Raw genomic sequence first — 17,882 nt, 5'->3', positions numbered from 1 at the left:
TAATAATAATAATAATAATAATAATAATAATATTATTATTATTATTATTATTAATATTAATAATAAATAATAATAATAATAATAATATTGATAACAATGATAATAATAATGATAATGTTAATAATAATAATATTAGTGATAATTGTATTATTATTATTTTTTTATATTAATAATAATGATAATTATAATAATTAACAAAATCATAATTTTTCTACTCATTATAATAATAACGATATTAATAATTAATGATAATAATAATATCAGTAATTAAATATATCAAATTTCATATATTTTTTTTATATAGTAACAATCATGACACTGATATTAATATTTAATATTTGTTTTAATAATAATAATGAAAGTACTAATAATAATGATATTAGTAAATATAGCAAATTATATGTATTAAATTTCATATCTATATATTATCTATTGAAAATAATAATATAACCAATACTGATATTAATATTAATATTAACATTAGTATTAATAATAATAAAGAAAGTAAAAATGATATTGCTATAACAACTATATTTTAACTTGTAATAAAATTTCACATATTAACCTTACATATTATTAATTATGTACTACTTATGTTATATAATGACATATTTGAATATTTAATATTTATATATTTTATATATAATACAATATACATATATAATTAATTATATAGAAATCATACATATATATTAATTCTAACAGCAACTTAACTATTTTATATATTATTTTATATTTTTAATTCTAATGATTAAATTTGTATTTTATTACTTCATATTATTAGATATAATAATAAACTTATCTTCAAATTTATTTACATATATATATATATATATATATATATATATATATATATATATACATATATATACATATTTATTTACAAAAACTGTTCGTGAATCGTCGTGAATAGTCACAGGTCAAATGCATTCATGAAAAATAGTTTAAACAATTTGAGACTCAGTTTAATAGACTTTGCTTATCGTGTCAGAATCTTATAAAGATCAAGTTTAAATTTGGTCGGAAATTTCCGGGTCGTCACAATTAAGGTGGATTAGTTAACATCCACCCGAACCACTATAAATCCTTATGTCTATGTTCTTTACATTAGTTCATTCATCATTTTAAACATATACACTACACACATCAAGTTTGAGTTAAGTTGGTTGATTAAAGTTAAATCGAATTTGGTGATCAATCGAAAAAGTGTTAAAAACGTAACAAGTAACTATTCAAACCCCCCCCCTAGTTACTTACAAATAGTATATACTATTTATGAAGGTAGACACTTGTATCTAGAACATCACATTTTAAGAACCATACAATTTTTTGTATGTAAGTTAATAGTAACAATTTAACCCGCAACCATTAGTTTCAGTGAGAGCAAATGTGCCCCACAACTACCAAACCTACACCAATATCAAGTATTGTGCATACTTGTAAAAATAGAAACTGTTTAAAGATAATGTGTGAATGAGCACATGACAATTTCAAATGGGTACTCACCCTAGCTTCAATTTTTATTTGCATCACTAACCAATCCCTTGTCTGTCTGAAACTCTCATTAAATTCCACTTTGTTGTCCAGGGAGGCTTTACCTTTCATTTTTCAACCCTGTTCAATGGAACCCAATCGCGATGCTTGTAGTGGAGGAACTTGAACCCGGATACAGATGGGGCGAGTGTAAAAATTTAATTCATGTTTCAAAGTCAGCGGAGCGGGGGTAAACACTAAAAAAGCCTTATTTTTTGGTAATAAAAAAAATTAGTGCAAATTTTTTTCCGTTAAATTCATGTGGGGTGGATACCCCTTTACACTACACTAAGTTCCGCCCCTGTCACGCCTGTCAAGAAATAAAGATTAAAATATTATAATCCAAAAAATTTATCTGCATACAAAATTTATTTATCATTATTAACACGTTAACAATTAATCCGCAACATAAAACTTATCATATGGTAATGATAACTCATTATCACATAATAACATAAACATAAACTATAACTTGAAGCTGATGGAATTCATCTCTTTATATACTGACCTCCAATATCGATTCACAAAACAGGATGGACTTTAAGGATGGACTTTAAGAACAAAGAACTTAAACCAAATTTTGATACATGATCTAAAAAAAAGCAAAACAGATTGTTTAATCGATGAAACAATAATAAAATTTTACCAAAAGAATAGGGTTAATCAAAAGCTTACATAGATGGATTCGCGTTGGTAATCAATTCATTCAGTATGTAACTGAAATGGCCGAAAATATAATCGATTCTAGCGATCAATTATTGACGATGTATATGATGGGGGATATTAGGATGAATATCATATGAATGTATGAATATCTATGAAGATTGATATGAATATTGAGAGGAAAAGTCAATTGGTCAAGATTGAATTTTCCACAACTCTCTTGAACTGTTTTAGGTGCTTGGCTATTGTGTGTGAATGGCTCACTTCTAAGGTTGCCTTGTGAGATATATATAGCCCTCGTCTATATCCCACCATTACAAGGCTTAGCATACAATATATGCAATTCCCGGGGTCCTAACAATCTCCCCCTTTGCATTGATTGTGTGCAAAAATTTAGCAACCTTACAAATTACATACAAAAAAATCTAAAACTACAAGACTAGTCTTCGATTCATGTATGTAGCCGTTGTTGACGAACTTGAATTTCTTGAATTCTTAGAGCTTCAACAGACTTCTTGAGAATCTTCTTATGATTTGCAAATTGCTGAAGACCTCGTACTTTCCCTTATATCTCCCCCTCAAAATGTGATTAACCCTTAAGCATATTTTGATCTGAGATGGAAATGGTATCAGAGCCTACGCGAAGATAATCGGCGTTGAATCTTCATGCATAGCTCCCCCTTGACTAATGCGGAAACTTAATCAAGGTATCAGAGTCAGGAATCGTGGTAAGCATGTGTTCACTCCCCCTATAAAGAATAACCGGTGCTCCCCTGGAAGTAAGAACACTTTCTCCCCCTTGACAAGTTACGTCAGTCAAGGTATGAAGTTTAACATCTCTTTGAAGAGCGGGTCCCATACAGAAGTATATAGAAACCGTAGTGAAGTCAAATCATCTTCGATTGAAATACCACTGGTAGGTATTATCAATTGCATCTATAGATTCTTCACTCCACTTTGTCGGGATACTTGGTTTAGCTTTTAAGAATAATTCTGGTGGTACTGAAGGGAATGAAGTTTTAGCCATATTCACGGATCTTGTCTTAAACTTGAGTAACTCTTGAAAAGAGTATTTAGTTTTCGTTGTTGCAGAAACGGGTGTGGTGCCAGCTTTGATTGACACTTATTTCGGAAACTGAATCTTTGAAGTTTTAGAAACTAGGTCAACTTTGGTGCGAGGGGTTTTTCTCGGACCTATGGATGACTTCTTAGTTTTGTGTGAAAACCAACCATATTGATCACGATAACCCGTAATCTCTCCATTCTCCCCATATGTGGTTTTTAGAAACGGACGATTCACGTTGGTTTCATAACCAGAATAAATCTTTTTGCTTGAGGAAAATGTTGTCTTGGGTTTAGAAACAGTAGGAGGAGTGGATTCAGTCCTGATGACCTTCTTCTCAACTGTTTGAGGAGAATCCAGAATAGTAGTCGTTGATTTATCCACTACTGATATCAGATCAGTATTAACTCCTAGTGACACCATTTTGGGTTTCGAAATCGGTGTTGATTTAACATCAAACTCCTTTTGTAACTCAGACACGTGTTTCTCAAAGTCACACATTAATGTTCAATTTTGATTGCGAAGTTGAGTGATGATCTTTGAATCACGCTCACGTTCCTTGGAAAGTATTAGTTTTTCAACAACCTGCGAATGAAGATCCTGAATGATGTGAGCGTTACTCTCATCTTTTTATTAGAAAGTCTTTGCTTGACTCTCTAAGTCACTTTGAAGAGTAGTCACTTTCTTTTGAAGCTTTTCAGATTATGATTTACTGTATGCAACTTGAGATTCCAAATCTTTGATTTGAGCTTGCAACTTGGAAATCTCTGAAGATGTCGTTTGAACTTCTTGTTCTCGCATCTGTTGAAGTTTTGTTTGAAGTTGTTGATGAAGTTTGTGTTGTATAAAGATACAATTGGAACGTTCACTTTTGTTGTGGCATGAACAACCATATTCATAATGTGCAGTCTTTTCAACAGACGATGGTTCGGGTGGAGTCATTAACAAAGCAATCGACTCAAGATTTGTAGCTTTTGTCGCTTCCACAAATCTAATAAAAGCACATTTTTCGGGAGTGTTGTAATAACAAGAACATCTCTTGTCTTGATGATTGAATCGTTCAATGAAATCGGGTTTCGGAGGTAAATGTTGTGTAACACGTTTCATCATCACGAAACGTTGAATAATATCAAGTATTATCGCCTTTTCTCGCCCTCAAAATATGATTCCGGTGAATCAAATTTTGTTTTTGAATGTTTCGTTAACTTTCGTTAAGTCCTCGTTAGTCCAGATTCGATAATGGACCACCCTTGTAAATTCTGAAGCTTTCAGGGACTAATAGTGAAAAATTGTCTCCTGGTTAATAAATGGACTCAAGTGGCTGTTGGGCTTTAGGTAGATTCGGTCAGCTGTTGGGCTTATGAATTTAGTACAGCCTAATAAGATCAAATTTAACAGTCCACCAATATCTTGTACCGAATCAATAACTGATCCAATTACCGAAGCTAATACCGAATGCAATACCGAGTTTGATAATCAACTAAATGTGAGATTCGGTATCAAACTGCCTTAATTGAAATCAAATGCCAAACTGAATCACGATCAAGTGTAATACCGAATGGATTACCGAAGCTAATACCGAAGCTAGGATACCGAAGCTTAAACCTGAACACTAATCGTCTTCAACTTCATGAAGAATTTCAAAAAATGCATCAATTTTTCAAATTAAGTCTTAAACTCGATGCTAAATCCTTCCTTATGCAATGATTAAAACATATGAAGAAGCAATTTCGATCAAAACTTCAACAAATTCCAAACAAATTCGATGAACAGTAGCGGCCTATTCATAACTTCTTCAAAAATTGATCTCGTGATCTAAGCTGTTTTAGCACATGAGTTTAACACAAAAGTTGTTAGAAATCCTTCGAATATCACTCGGGAATCATCAATTGAACATGAAACACACTATAGTACATGAATTAAAATGTTGACTGATTATGAACGAGCTTTGACTTTAAATCTGTGAATATGATGTTATTTATCCAATCGAATTGAAGGATCACGAAGCATAAACAGCAGATGAGGAATCCAAAACTACTTTCGGATCGATCTGAGATTGAGTAAATTGTTCAAAACGAATCGAGTTGTATGTTTTCGGTTAAGCGACGAACTCGGATCTGAATCTATATGAATCCGTTGTTGTTAATCGAGTTATGAATCGATCTAATGATGATGCTCGATGATGATTGAGAAATTCAGATTCGGTAAACTGAAGGTTGAATGATATTCGGTATTGTTGTTTGGTCGATGGATGTTTGAGATAGAGAGATAGATGATCGATTTATAGTAATTGAATTAGGGGAGAGAGAGAGAGAGAGAGAGAGAGAGAGAGAGAAAGATCACTGTAGCTGACAAATGTACAGTAGGTGAAGTAGTAATTGATCTGATCACATGTATTGAGAGGAGAGAGATAGGGATTCGGTATTTTAGTTTTTATTTTGTTTTTGAAGTTGATGACTTGTACAGTGACATAGAATAATGAATGTGAAAATGAATTTTTGTTGAGATTCGGTAAAGTTAAAATGAAATTCGAATTAGGTAAATTTTGTTCGAAGATTCGGTATGAATATTCGAAGATGATTATGAAGATTGGATGAAGATTTGAAGATTCGGTTTGAATGTGATATGAAGATTCACACGATATTTGGATCGATGCTTAAAAGCTTTTGCTCGGATACCAATTGATAATACGGGTTGCATACTGAGATGTATACAAGCCTTAGTGAATTATTTCAGATAAAAACAAAGAATTTATGAAATTCACTTTTGAAAAACAATTTTCTTTTCATTTTCTCCCTTTTTCTCCCCCTCAAAATGTGATATACAAGAAAGTAAATCACCATTTTGATATATTCCCAAGAAAATGAGTTAACTCCCCCTTGAAATATGATATCAATGAGTTACCTCCCCCTTTCGTAACCATTGAAAGTTAATCCCAGTAAGTTAACAGAATTCTAAAAGTAAGGCTCCCCCTTAAAAGATGTTATCTAAAGCATATGAAATCAGTTGCTCCCCCTAGAAAGTATCACTCCCCCTAAACACAATATCCCAAGTATAAGTCCCAACAGATCTAAGGAATGTCAAGCACTATACTCTACCATGTCAATCTCTTTGATCAAGAACTTTAGCCTAAGTTCATCTAAGGGCTTAGTGAACATGTCAGCTAATTGCACTTTGGTAGGCACAAAGTATAACTCTACATCCCCTTTTTCTACTTGGTCCTTAATGAAATGATAACGAATATCAATGTGTTTAGTTTTAGAATGCTGGACCGAGTTGCTCGTAATTGTAATAGCACTTTGTGAATCACAGTAAATTGGGGTCTTAGAAATCTTAAAGCCATAGTCCAAAAGTTGAGTTTGCATCTACAAAACTTGTGAACAACAGTGAGCTGCAGCAATGTACTCAGACTCAGCTGTTGATAAAGACACACAGTTCTGCTTTTTGGATGACCAACCAACTAGCCTATTCCCCAACATCTGAATTGATCCAGATGTGCTTTTTCTATCAACATGGCAACCGCCATGATCCGCATCAGTATAAGCAGTGAGATTGAAATCGGATCCATGAGGATACCAGATCCCAAGATTAGGTGTACCTTTAAGGTACTGAAAAATCCTAACAACCGCTTTGGAGTGAGATTTCTTAGGGTTGGACTGAAAGCGGGCACAGACAGTTACAGCAAGTGTAATGTCTGATCGACTTGCAGTCAGATACATTAAAGAACCAACCATGCTTCGATAAAGCGTAACGGCAAAGGGTTCCCCATTAGCATCAGTATCCAGTAAAGTCCTCATTGGGGTTGTCATTGGTTTTAAATCAGTCATTTTAAAACGTTTTAGCATATCATTGATATACTTTGTTTGACTGATAAAAATCCCTTTTGGTAATTGTTTTACTTGTAATCCTAAGAAGAAATTTAACTGGTCAAGCATGCTCATTTCGAGTTTGTTGGCCATAAGGTCACCACATTCTTTGCATAAGGCCGGGGATGTTGAACCAAAAATAATATCATCAACGTAAATTTGAACCAAGAGAATGTGACCGTAGTTTTTACGGATGAATAGCGTTGTATCAATCGTTCCACGAGAGAAGCCATTGTCCAACAAATACTTTGTTAAGGTCTCGTACCATGCACGCGGTGCTTGCTTCAGACCGTATAAAGCTTTCTCCAAGTAGTAGACGTGGTTTGGATGAATGGGATCGATAAAGCCTTCTGGTTGATCAACATAAACTTCCTCTTAAAGATGACCGTTCAGAAAAGCAGTTTTGACATCTATTTGAAACACCGTGAACTTCATATGAGAAGCAAATGCAAGAAAAAGACGAATAGCCTCAATCCTAGCAACCGGAGCAAACTTTTCGTCATAATCAATACCCTCTTGTTATCGATATCCCTTGGCCACAAGACGTGCCTTGTTTCGAACCACAATTCCATCAGAATCCTTCTTGTTCTTAAAAATCCACTTAACCCCTATTGGTCGTTGACCGATTGGTCTTGGAACTAATCGCCATACTTTCAAACGATCAAATTGACTGATCTCTTCTTGCATTGCTACTACCCAGTTCTGATCTAGTAAAGCTTGAGCAACCGTTGTTGGTTCAATCTTACTAAGAAAGGCAGTATATGGACACATATTCCGAGTTGCCCTTCGAGTTGAGACTGAAGCAGATGCATCACCAATTATAAGATCAATTGGATGACTTTTAGTCCATCGATTGTTATGTGGAAGAGGTTGTACATCAGTGATATCCATTGAAACATCAACCGTTGTTGACGTTGAGCCTTGATCCATTTGATCTGATGTAACACCATCTAATGGATTCAATTGAGTAGCTGGAGAAACAACTGGAGTTGTATCAACGGATGAATCTTGATTTGGTTCAAGATTATCTATATCTGGAGGTGGGAGGGAGGATGAAGAAGCAACGGGTGAATTAGTTGGTGTTGTATCTTCATCAAAAAGACTTGGTTGAGTCTCCACAGTAGTTGACTGTGATGGTGTAACCGGTACGGTTTGAACATTTGTATTTCGTTGAGGAGCATAAAGACTATCAAACAAGACATCCAGTTCCTCTGTTGTTACCGTAGGAACACCCTTCTTCAAGAAAATTGAGTTTTGCGCGGAAGAAGTAATAGCCACGTTAGGATCGGGTTTTGAACTGAGTTGTTCAAAAGCCATTCCCGATAACTCATCGAACTTTACATTAATGCTTTCCTTGATCATCTTTGTCCATTTGTGATAAACACGATAGGCAACTTTGTTCGAAGAATAACCGAGAAATATGGTCTGATCGCCATGAGGATCAAACTTTCCGAGGCTGTCAAAATCGTTAAACACATAGCATATACAACCAAAGACACGGAAATATTTGACATTTGGGCGTCTACCATATAGTAACTCATAAGGAGTTTTATCAAAATGTTTATTAATGATGCAGCGATTTTGGGTATAACATGCAGTAGAAATGGCTTCCCCCCACATTTTCGGAGGTAGTTTGGAGTAAGCAAGCATTGTTCGAGCTGCTTCGCACAACGTACGATTACGTCGTTCGACTACTCCATTCTGTTGAGGGGTTCGTGCAGCAGAAAACTGATGTTCAATGCCTTGGTCTTTCAAATAACTATCAAGCAGGTCATTCTTAAATTCCATCCCATTATCAGTTCGAATACTCTTAACATGTTTGTTAAAAGAGCGTTGAGTCTTTTTAATGAACTCAATGATAATGGCGGGGGTTTCTGACTTTGTTCGTAGAAGGAAAATCCATGTAAATCGGGTATAATCATCAACAATGACAAGCACATGTTTTCGGCCACCAAGACCAGAAATCCTCATGGGTCCACATAAGTCCATATGCAATAATTGCAAGGACGATGAAGTACTGGGGTGTTGCTTAAGCGGATGATTAGTCCGTTTCAGCTTACCCATTGTACATGATGGACACACATGATGCTTATCATATTGAAAGCTTGGAATACCATCAACTAAGTCTTTTGAGACGAGTCGATTAATACCCTTGTAATTCAGGTGAGACATCCGGTGATGCCATAACCATGAATTTTCCTTTGTTGAACGAGTGACCAAACACATGGTTCCATGTGATGGTACATCATTGAGGTCAATAGTATAAAGTGAAGCACAACGTTTACCAACAAGGAGATCGTTTCCATCGGTGGATTGCACCGAGTATTGACGACGTTCAAACAAAACCTTGAGATCTCCGTCACAAAATTGGCTGACACTAAATAAACTGCACCCCAAACCCTCAACATATGAGACCTGTTTGATCGTTATGCCATTTTTCACAAAATCTCCATAACCCATTATTGCTGCAATCTCATCATTTCCAAAAGTAACCGTTCCTAGGAATTTGTCAACGAAATTGACAAGCAAGGATTTATTGCCCGTCATGTGTCGACAGCAACCGGAATCTATATACCAAACACAGACGTCGAAACCCTGTAAACTTTAATTTCCTAGAGTTTAGGTACCCAAAGTTTCTTGGGTCCTTTACGGTTAGTACCAACAATAAACTTTGGATCAACAATGAGATAATCACGTAAAGCATCATGCAATTTAGACAATAAAGGATCATTTAAAACCACATTACATGAAGCATCATATGCAATATCAAGTTTTACATCGTTATCCGAAGTCTTAACATACAACTTATTCCAAGTAGATGTTTTATTCACAGACGAAAATCGAAAAACATGAGATGATTTCCTAGGTCGACTAGCAGATTTCTTTGGTTTGATTGCTACTTTCTTAGTCGTGGACTTAGGAACCCATATAGACTTGTAAGTCAAATTTGGATTATAACCTGTGACACGAAAAACACCTCTGTTAGTTAGACGTCCAAACTTTTTAGTTGACACGTGAGATGATTGATTTCGTAAAATTTCTAATTTGATTTTACGTTCCTTTGCATCATACTCACTCAAATCAGGTTTTGGACTCGTGTGTTGTGTTGACTTGACTGATTTTGTTAAAAGACTTTCCTTTGATTGATTTGACATTGAAATCATAGGAATCTTTTCAGTTAACACAGAACCATTTTGAGAATGAACTTTCTTGACAACAAATTGTGTTGAAGGTGCAACTTTTGAAACACGTTTACCAAATTGAGAACGTAATGGGTTTTTAAGAATAGTAATGGGTTTTGCATCCGTAGATGTTGTTGTTCCCTTCCCCTTCTTATGAATCCCACCAACACATTCAGACAAATTGGTTTCAACAGTAGATGATTGCTTAAGTGTGTTAGCCTGTTTCAGTTGAATTATTTTTTGTTTTAAGCTCTTAATTTCAAGACATAATTCCTCTGCAGAAACAAGCACTTCACCTTCCGTAAAATCATAAGTACATTTTTTCTTAGGAAGTGGAAGCAATTTATCACACAAAGCAATCATTTGTTCTAATGATTGACACTTAAGTTGCAAATCAAAATTTTCCTTTTCAACTATACCTAATATACGTTTCAAGTTTCGTACAACAGGTATGTTTTCATAAAATTCATTAATTGTTGTGTCAAAGTCTATCACATTTTCAACATTTGGTTCATCTCGAGGTTCTACTTTTACATCTAAATCAGGTTGGCCTAGGGATTCTTTCTCAAAGAAGACAGTTAGTTCATGTGCTAGGTCTTCACGGAAAACATTATCAGAACATGCAGGCAAAGCCGGTAGAATTGGTTTCACATCAAAAGTTGGTTCATCAAAAATCACATCTATGGCAATAATACTAGAACTAGGTTTATTAAACACTTCATTCTCAAGCATTAAAATGTATTTCTCTAGCATGACTATTAGGATATAAACCAGTCTACGCTTAGGCACATAATTTTCACGTTGCATATTCTTTTCAGTTTCAACAAGTTCCTTCAAGAAATCAGGATTTGATTTACCCATTTTAGTATTGATTTTCTCATACATTAAGCTAATTTGATGGTATTTCCTAGATTTGCGATTAACAATAATATCATCAAAATCGGCATTAGAAGCATGCACAAAATGATATGGTAAACCAGCTTGAAAGTAATCAGAATGATATAATCCTGGAATCTTTTTGGAAGCATTTTCTAAGATCTTAGGATCTTCATAACCCAACTCCCACTTGTCACCATGAATTGTTTTTGGTCTATTCATGAAAATCGTTTGTTTTGAAAGTTCCATATTCATGATAGCTTTGGATTGATCTGTTCGATAGAGTTTTTCCTCATATCGAGCAAGTTGTGCTTTCATTTGAAAAGACTCTTTTGACAACGAAGAGATTTCAGAGTTCTTTTCAATTATGGTGTTTTCCAATTGAATAATTTTCTTGTTTAGCTTTGAAAGTGTGGGTTCATGTTGAGTTTTCAAATCAAAAAGATCTTTTTCTAGAAATTGAACTTTTTCTGCAAGTCGTTCCGATTTTAGACGATAATCTGTCCTTTCGACCTTAATCGGATGATTTGATTTTTTAAGATCTTCCAACTCAGTTTCCGTGGAGCTGAGTTGGACAGTCAATCTTTGCATTTCCGATTGTAATTTAGATGAAGATGGTTTGATCTCAGAAAGTTTGATTTTATCTTTTAAAACCTTGTTTTCAGATTTTAAACCTTTGACTTCTTTTGACATTGAGACCAAATTCTTCATCATGTCATTTTGCACTTTGATAAAATCAGGTGGAATTTCAGATGATTGTACCTCATCATCATCCGATGCTGAGTCAGAATTCTCTATTGCTTCCGTAGCTTTGATGAGCTTAGTCACCTTGCAAATATTTGCATGTTCAACCTCTTAATATGAATCGTCAGTCCAGTTAAACCAAGTATCATCAACCGGTTTCAGCTCTCCCCCAGTTTCTTCAATCTTAGCCATCAACATTTTCTTCTTGTAGTAAGTTGCATCCTTCTTCTTAGGCATCTTGCACTCACGAGAGTAATGACCAGCTTTGCCACAATTGAAACAGATTGAATCATCCTTCTTGGAATCATCAGCACATTGTTGTTGCTTTGATTGATCAGCTTTCTTGTAGTACGAGGAAGACGATGAATTCTTGCGTTGATTGCTTGATTTGCCTTTGAACTTGTATTTGTTCAAGGCTTTTGTGAACATGGCTGCCATCTTGACTAATTCAAGGTGAGAATCATCAACATCAGATAGATTCAACTCTTCAGAATCAGTTGATTCTTCAACAAGCACTTTCTTGGATAAGCTTTTGGAAGTCGTAAATGATTTGCTCTTCTTTTTGGCAATGAGAGCAAGAGGATTACTTGGAGATGACTCGTTCCTTCCTTCTTGAAGTTTAGACACTTCAGGTTGGTAATGCATAAGAACTCCAACAAGCTCATGAATAGTCAACTTGTCAATCTCCTTGGTAGATCGAACAATGGTTCCATAAGGAAGCCAATCAACATTGAGCTTTTTGAGAAATTTCATGTTGACTTCAGCATTTACTTTTATGATCTTGCACCTTTTCAACTCATTGAGAACACCATTGAAACGACGGTAGGTATCCTTGAGTGGTTCATCAGGTTCCTGCTTGAAATCTTCATAAAATCCCAGAGCCTTATTCAGTTTAGTAACATCTGACATGTCATAACCTTCTTGCTGTCGTTTGATCTCATCCCATATATCTTTTACTATTGTGTTGCTATCAACATTTTCAAACAACTCATACGGGATAGCTTGCATAACAATGTTCTTTGCCTCTATGTCACCCTGAGCTCTCTCACGTTTATCACCAGAAAGTTCATAGACTGGAATTGGTATACCAGTATCCGGATGATAATCTACAACTGGACCATCTCTCAGAGAAGCCTATATGTACTTTGCTTTCTCACCCTTGTAGTCTATGTAGTTAGCGATACGGTGAAGCCACTGAGTGTACTTGCCATCAAACAACACTGGAGGACGGGAATCTGATCCAATGATCAAAGTATCTTGAGTAGACATCTTGAAAATGAGGTAGATTCGGTAAAGATTCGGTATTACTCAAATCTAAGATGAAAAATCACAACAATCTAACACAAATGTCAGATTCGGTAACTGATTCGGTACTGTAGCAGATTTGGTACAGATTCTGTACTGTAGCAGATTCGGTAAACCAGATTCCGTATCAGAAACTGATCAGAAATACAAGTAACACACCCATATTCAGTATAGATTCGGTAACCACAAGATTTGTAGCCTGATAACACTTAAAACCAATGAATTAAGTGATACCGAGATCCTGATTCGGTATCTGACTCGGTAGTCAGATTCTGTATGAATTTGAATTCAAACACAATTCAATTCCTTTGAATTAGATTCGGTAACCTTGCTGCACAAGGAAACAAGTTAGTATCACACAAAATATCAAAGATACCGAATGTATAGGATACCGAATGTCAACTGTAGCAGTTGACAATACCGAGTCTAAGTATGAAAACTTAGAATTCAAACGAATCCTTTCTCAAATCACACCAATTAGCTACGTATGACCAAACCGAATGTGATAGAATCACAAACACACCACAATCTGCAACACTGATTGAGAATTAATAGCTTTGAAGCAGATTCGGTATAGCAGTTACGATACCGAATGTGTATCAAATCTTCAAAACTTGAAGAATTGATGAAATTAAACCGTCAGAAATGTGATTAAACACCTCACGATCACAACTGAAACCTCAAATCTTTACTTAACTACAGAATCAAGCTGTAATTGATGAATATCGAGAGTTTTAGTCACGAACTCTAAAAATCAATTTGATTCTCCATAATTGATGTTAAAAAGTTGTAATGATGATTAAAACTCTTTCTAATCAACCTAATACACCTTCGCTGAACTTATCACAGGAATCTGAACGTCAGATTATCATATTCGATTATACCGAATCTGATTCAATATACCGAAAGTGCTCAGATTCTGTAATCTTCAATCTCTGGATCGATCTAGTGATGTAATATCACTCCCTGGAAGCTCTGTTACCAAATGATGGGGGATATTAGGATGAATATCGTATGAATGTATGAATATCTATGAAGATTGATATGAATATTGAGAGGAAAAGTCAATTGGTCAAGATTGACTTTTCCATAACTCTCTTGAACTGTTTTAGGTGCTTGGCTATTGTGTGTGAATGGCTCACTTCTAAGGTTACCTTATGGGATATATATAGCCCTCGTCTATATCCCACCATTACAAGGCTTAGCACACAATCTATGCAATTTCCGGGGTCCTAACAGTATATAAAAAACTGATAGATGGTGAAGGTTAGATATAGTCATATAACCGATCGATGATGATGGGAAAGTGTTGTTCAGATTAACTGAATCTTCAATCCGAATAATAGCGAGACGTATGCCGAGCTTATACAATAGATTAAATCTGTGCAAATTCCTTATATGCAAAAGTTTAATCGTATGAGTCTAATGATCAAATTTTATAAAAATGACTGTTAGGGTTAGGGTTTAACATGTTTGAATTGATGGGAAATCATCTGAAAAAGATGGTGATATAGGTTTACGATGTAAACTATGTGTAATGAGAAAGATCGTATGATATAAACTAAAAATCGATTTGATTATTTGATTCAAAGTTTGGTTGACAGCGTAGTGGTAGTATTTTGTAGATTAGAACTATATGGGAGGGTATTTAAGTCATTTAATTGAATGATTAGCTGATCTAGTTTTTTTGTTAGCTAATAGGCAAAATGAATGGTTGTGATTAAAAGTTAGTCATGATCATATGGTCATTAAGGTGGTAGCTTCATTAATGATGAAAGATATTGATCCTCTTTTAATGTTTAAAAGAGATAAACAAAAATATTTAACAATTAATTAGTTTAAAAAAATGTCAAGAGTCAAAGTTAAAGGATAAAACTTTTTTTTTTCTTTTCCAGAAACGTTTAAATAGGAAGAAAGCATTAATTGCAATTTAATTTAGAAATGAGTTGTTAGCTATTGACGTAGGAGTGTAGGACGTGCTATTCCCAAAGTTGTCGTATTTCAGTTGGGACAAAATTTCATTTCTCATCCTTGAACTTTACATTAAATTTGACTCCATGTCCGTTTTTTTTTTTTTTGTGCATCCCTCATCCCTAATGTATCAGAAATCTACATCCCTCGTCCTCCCGTCTATTTTTTGTCTATTTTGCCGTTACCCTCCTATCACGTGCAGAGCATGTAGGGGTAAAAAGATCATTAAGCTACAAGGACGAGTGTAATTATGTCTTCTTCTTCAATATTCAATTTATTCCCAAAATCATAAATCTTAAACCCTAATAAAATCAAATTCATTCCTCTTCTTCCATAAATTACGCAAAAAATTCTTTTATTTTGGCGAACAAGAAATCCGACAGTGATTTGTTCCAAACCGATTTGTAAGGAGCCGAAGGTCAATCAAAAGTGATTAAATTAACACATCATTTTTATAGATCTCAAATATGTACAGATTTATTAACTACATTAAACCCAAACAGTGGTGGATTTGATCCGTTCGATTCATAGATTCAATATTAACAAATTCGAGCTACAAATCATTCAGATTTTTACAAAAACAATTTCTTCTTGTGTTTTACAGCCCCTTCTCCAACAGAAAAAACAACAAGCTCGTTTGATATATCTTCATTGTCATTTACAATTGCATTAACAGAATATTATTAGTTGTATTTCATTTAAACATTTCATCAAACACCTAGTGTACATAACAAAACAAAATCAAAAATAAGTTACAATATCGAACAAATCTAAAAATAACACAATCGAGCAGCAAAAACAAGAAGCATCTTTCAGACCTGTTCAGTTCACTGATGAAAATCGAAATCGTATATTACAAATGAAAATCATAACTTACATATGAAAATTGAAATCGCCGATGGAAAAAACGCTCTATTCACTAAAGCTTTAATCGAAGGCCCCGGAAGAAGAAACCGACGGTGAGTAATTTCAATTATTTCAGATCAAAGCTTCAATCGATGATGATGAAGAAGAAATCATCGAAACATCAGATAACGACGATTTATGAGAGAAGCTTCAGTCAGAGTATTATTACTTCTTTTATTCGCGTAAGACCTCGATTAACCTCAGATCTAACGATGAACGAATATGGTAATGAATCAGATATGTAGCAGCCGACGGTGATTTGAAGAATTTGTTTCGTGAGAGTGAACGGTGATTTGAAGAATTTGGTGGTGGTAGTAGATTAAAAGAATTAATTAAATAAAAGAACAATAACAACAAAGACAAAAATACCCCCACATGATATGCACATGATAAGAGGTAACGACTGGTTTTGACAGAAAGTAGACGGGAGGACGAGAGATGTAGATTTTTGATACATCAGGGACGAGGAATGCACACAAAAAAAAAAGGACATGGAGTCAAATTTGATGTAAAGTTCAGAGACGATGAATGAAATTTTGTCTTCAGTTGCAATCTAATCTAGTTTTAACGGTTACATCATGTTTATGTTGTGGCATTATTACCGTTATGAAATAATTGAAGATTTACCAAGTGCAACTAATTTCAAGATCCTATATAAGGGAAACTAATACTAGCACTCCCTCAAGACCTTCTTTAACAATGCATGTTGGAGACATGCTTCACCAAATTTGGACCAACACGCCACATAATGGTGGCGTGATCACACAAGAAAATGTAGCGTGCGCGCTCCAAGCCACGTGCATAAAATGTGGAGTGATGATTTTTTATTGGTTGAATTTTTTTTTACTTTTAATTTTTATCCACTATATCACCCAACTTCCAATCATATTTAACACATCACTTAACACGTCACCCATTATTTACCAGTTTAGCACACCCGTCAATCATCACACCCTTACCCACCAACACGCCCATTTTATCCGTCATTGTTAAAGATGGTCTAAGGAAAAAGCCTACCACGAGTCACTTCAATCAAAGATATAATTTATTTTTCGTTATTATTTTTATTAATTATATATCTTCATTGTCCAATCTACCAATTACAACATTATATATGTTTAATTTCTCGGGTCAATGACAACTACTTTGTAAGAGTGAATTTGCTAGGACATTATCCAGTACTTCCAACGCATCCATAATGAAATGCATATAAATTTAACGCTGAATGAGAAGTATAAAACTCAACAAAATATGTACATCCGACTCAGGCATTCAAATTGTAACTCTTCTTTTGCAAATCTTTTTTACTAGAGAACTAATGTAGGAGTAATTTTTTATTGTTAATTATTCGTTTTATAGTATAGTATTTAAACATAAATAAATATAAATATAAATACATCTATTTATGAGAGGTGATCCTCACACACCACTTTTTGATCCATGTACACCTAGTTACCTATTATACTCTTAATTATACTTATAATAATAATATAAGTTCAACTTCATATATTAATCAAGAGGCATAACTGTGAATTTATGAGACAAAAGTGTATATGGATAAAAAAGCGGTGTGTGAAGATCACCTCTCGTTCATAATTGAGTTAAATACGGGAATAAAAATAAAATAATTATTATAATGAAGTCGATAATTCATAAGATAAAAAATAGTATGTGTATGGAATTGATGTGAAATTAGATTTGACAATGGGTGTGTTGATATTTTGTCCCTATATAAGACTTACGAAGTATCATTTTAATTAAGAAATGTGCTTA

Source organism: Rutidosis leptorrhynchoides, chromosome 7, assembly GCF_046630445.1.
Source record: "Rutidosis leptorrhynchoides isolate AG116_Rl617_1_P2 chromosome 7, CSIRO_AGI_Rlap_v1, whole genome shotgun sequence".
NCBI classification, from domain to species: Eukaryota; Viridiplantae; Streptophyta; class Magnoliopsida; order Asterales; family Asteraceae; genus Rutidosis; species Rutidosis leptorrhynchoides.
Note: the sequence above shows the minus strand (reverse complement) of the source record.